The sequence below is a fragment of the Corvus brachyrhynchos genome, unplaced genomic scaffold (assembly GCF_000691975.1).
Source record: "Corvus brachyrhynchos isolate BGI_N302 unplaced genomic scaffold, ASM69197v1 scaffold708, whole genome shotgun sequence".
Lineage (NCBI taxonomy): Eukaryota > Metazoa > Chordata > Aves > Passeriformes > Corvidae > Corvus > Corvus brachyrhynchos.
In genome coordinates this window covers 215808-219904 of record NW_008239557.1, presented here as the reverse complement: position 1 = coordinate 219904, position 4097 = coordinate 215808, and positions in this window count along the sequence as shown.

Sequence of the window (4097 nt, the reverse complement as noted above, 5' to 3'; positions counted from 1 at the left end):
TTCTCAGTTTCTATTCTGCGCTGTATAGAAATAAGAATGTTGGACTCAGACCTGGTTTCTCTTTCCTTTTCTGCCTGTTCACTTTGCAGTATGAAATCACAGTATCTTAAGCCACTCCCTGGCTCCTGCTCACTTTGTATTCTAATTCACAGAATCATAGACCTAGCTTATTTTTTCAGTGTTTTATTGAGCCTAATTCCTTCTCTCATTCCTTCACAGCATGGTCCCCTCTTGACTCCTGGCCTTTCCCTTCACTAAGCCTTCTGAACCTGCCCAGTTCCTGGTCCTGTCTGTGTGTAAGCTTGGCTGCTTTCAGCTTCCTCCTGTGTGCCTGGCAGACAGCGAGAAGGGAAGGAAAAGCATCTTCACTTGCAGTTACAGTGCTTTGTGCCACAGTGGCATCTAGCTGCCGCAGCTACGGATGGAATTCCACACAGCCCGCGCAGTCCCGTTTGCAAGCAGGTCACTGCAGATGGGCTCTTTAGAGAGATCATCTGCCAAAATGCTGAGCATATGTAAAGTGTAATCAAAGTCTTAGTGTGGCTTTAGCATTTTCTTTTTCCCCTATCCAGCAAAAGATGAGTCCTTGTAGTGAGAGACAATCCCGAGTTTCAGGTCTGAGCTTCTCAACTAGAAATGCTAAAGCTTTTCAAGGTACTGACTACAAAATTGTTTCTGTATTTAAAACAGTATCTCACCCTATTTTAGTCTTGGAAATAGTTTAAGAGCTTTTTGCTAAAGCATTGCAAAATATTTTAAAAATAATCATCACCCACTAAATTCTCCCAAGTACAGACTGGGGACTGAGTGGAATGAGCCCTCCCTACAGACGTTAGAAAATGTTTGAGCAGCTAGCAGAAGAACCTAAAAATTAATTTATTTTCTAATAATAAAGAGGGCTGGTGAGGATTTCCTGGGGATGTTTTCTGTTGGGCACATACTTATTTTGTTCACAATTATTTTATTCTGTATCTTTACAGCTAAATCTTCACCCAAAATACATTTTGTTTGTATTCAGACTTTGGCAACACAGGAAACCAAGACAAGAAGTGCAAAGCATCATTTCCAGAGCTTCAAACTTGCAAGAGTTGTTAGCATGCCAAGCTTTTGCTGGAGAAAAGGAGAAGTCCATTAAGATCATTCAGGCTTCCCATCTCCATAAAGCTGCATGCTCTAGGTATATAACAGTTTGCAGTGGTAATTTTCACTGAACTTTCAGTCTTCTCCAAGTTTTCAGGTATTTTTAGGTTAACATTTACAAATTTTCTAATGTTTTTCCTTCTGATTCTGTAAAAAAATTAAAAAACTGTTACCACTCTGAGTGCAAAATATTGTGAAATATATGTGCCAGTGGAAACAGTTTACACTTAAAATAATCTCCAGGGTTGTTTGGGGGTGTTTTTTGTATGTGTCAGATAGACAAGAATTAAAATTCGATGAATGGACTGTGAGGAGAAAAAAAGTGTTTTCATTGCTCCCGTTATTCCCAGGCAGACTCTCCTGGCATTTGTCATGGTGGAGCACCCTTGGGGCATTATCTTCCCCACAAAAACCAACTGCAGGAAGCCCACTGAACACAGCACTCAGAGTAACAGGGCTTTCTTATTCAAGTGCATTCTCTGGTGGATTCTGGAACATTTAGTAGTTTCTAATAGTAATAACCTCAGCCAATTAAAAAAAAATAAATAAGAAAAAGTTATTTTCATTTTTAATGCAGTGAAAATTTTGTGACATTTCCTTGACAAGCTCCTTTGATCATGAACTCAAGCTGGGACTGAGGAAACCTCAAAACACATTTATGTATTGTGCTGCATCCACAGAGACAGGGGGACTGACATTGTACCTTGTCAGAACAATCCTTTGGTATTCTTAACACATGATATTTATGTATTTCTAATTTGTTTTGCGAGAGTTTAGTTTTAATTAAAATTTAAAGATTATGAAATCAATGATTTAGTTTCGGGGCTCTGGAGCAGAATGAGAATCTTTTAATAAGGTTTTACATTTTTTATTGGAGGAAATTAAAGTTACAGTTTGCCATACACCAAGGCTTCTTTTTTTTTTTTTTTTTTTAATAATGAAGTGACTAAGTTAAGCCAACATACAGCTCAGGTTCTGAGTCAAGGGAGGAAGCTTTGTCTCTTCACAGTACTAACCTGACTGTGACCTATCAGGTGGTGGAAGTAAGTCTGTAGGAAACGGAAGGGAAGGCTAATTTACAGCCTTGCAGTATGTATTTTATTTTCTTCTTTGTGAGCCCCTCTCTCTTTGATTTTGTTTCTTTGCATAAATAAAGATATGTGACAATTAAGTCCCACTCATCTGTCTGCAGATGAGCTATGGCTCAGGGTGTTGGAAAGGACTGATGGAGTAATGGAAACCATCAAGGCTCCCTTTCCTCTAGGCTGAAGTTTTCTATTACTTTTCTAAGCTGCACTGAATAAAGTACATCCTTCTGTGCTCTTCCCATTCTACCACTACAATATGTGTTTTATACAACCACTGAGCAACTGTATTTTCAAAAATAATTTCTATTTGCAGTTTATTATTAGCCCAAAGTTAAAGAAAATAAATCATGGTGTTGTAGTAGGAAGTGTCACCATGTTAATTAAAATTTCATTTTCATATTCAGGCTGTTTAGAGAATGGCTGTGGACTTTGTGAAACATCTGGCAATAAGCCATCTCATGGTGGCAGAAAGATATGAATTTATATCCTGTGTCTGTATTTGGAAGGCAAGGAGAATTCTGCAAATCATATGCAAGTAGTCAGCCTTACTGAAAAATGATAAAAGAAAGAATTCCCTCCTAGCATCATTACCTTTAAATGATGGAAGTGGGTTTTTTATTAGTATTTTATTTCATAGGGAGGGGTTTCTTCTAGAAATCATTTTTGGGGCTGACTGTCCCATAATTCTTGTTAATATATGTGTAGGGGTAGGGGGGGGAAGGTATGAGCATGACAGGAGGAGGATGCAGGGCTGAGGGGAAAAATGGAAGTAATTTTGTCTTCTATCAAAAATGTGTGTTGGCTCCACATACTGGTTTCATTTGAAAGTTACACTTAATGAAGCCAAGAAAGAAAGAGGCAGAACCCTTTAAACTTTATGGTTTCTTATGCCTTTAGAGATATTTATAAAGAGAAATTATTGAAATAGAGAACAGGGGTCAGACCCTCTGAATGATATTAAAGCAAACTTGCACCAAGCAGAATCAAAGTATAACAGCTGCAGATTTGATACCCAATGCCTGATTCATCATTTCTTTTGCTAGATTTTTCTGGTTGTATTTTTGGATGGTTAATACTTACATAATATCTACATAAGGATCTTTATGGGCCAGGCTGAAATATGAATGAATAGACCTGTGTTATGTCTGACAAGTTAGTTTTTAAATGATTAGCAGAAAGACTGGGGGCGGGGATCTCCCTTATTCCAAAACAGCGAATTAGAGAACCTTTGGAAAACAGAAGTGGAAGGAAAATTAAAAATTACTTTATGATGAAGAGGCAGGCTAATATGTAGGAGGGAAATCAAGAGAGGAAATCACTGCAAAAATAACAAGCTTTCAGATTAAAACTTTGATTTATGTATTTGAATATGGCAGAAAAAAAATCTCACAAGAACTGAGAACCTAAAGCAAAAGGCTGAAGACATTGACTATACTTAGAGTGATTTTTGATAGAATTTTATCTTTAAAAATATACTAAAGGAATTACTGTTTTTTATGCGTTCCTGGGTGTCATGGGTTAGCAAGCATAGTCCCGGAAGTGATTTTCTTACAAAGAGGTGCTTACAGCTTCCTCTGTGACCAGACAGAACCTATCAGCTGGCCAGTTTGAATATGGACAATTTATTAAGCCACTTAGAATTTTGACCACCTCTGTGGTCCACATTTAAGAATGGATAAACCCTGGGAAGCTCTCTCTCTTGCTTCCGGCCGGAGAACTGGTAACTGGCCTAGGCCCGTGCGGGGCCCAGTGACCCTGTTGGCCCCTGCCGGGACCTGCTCAGGCTGGGACACAGCCATCCTGGAGCCGATGGGCCCTGCTCCACCCGCGGCTCCCCCCCCCGACCCCGGGCTGCACCGTCGGCTCCCC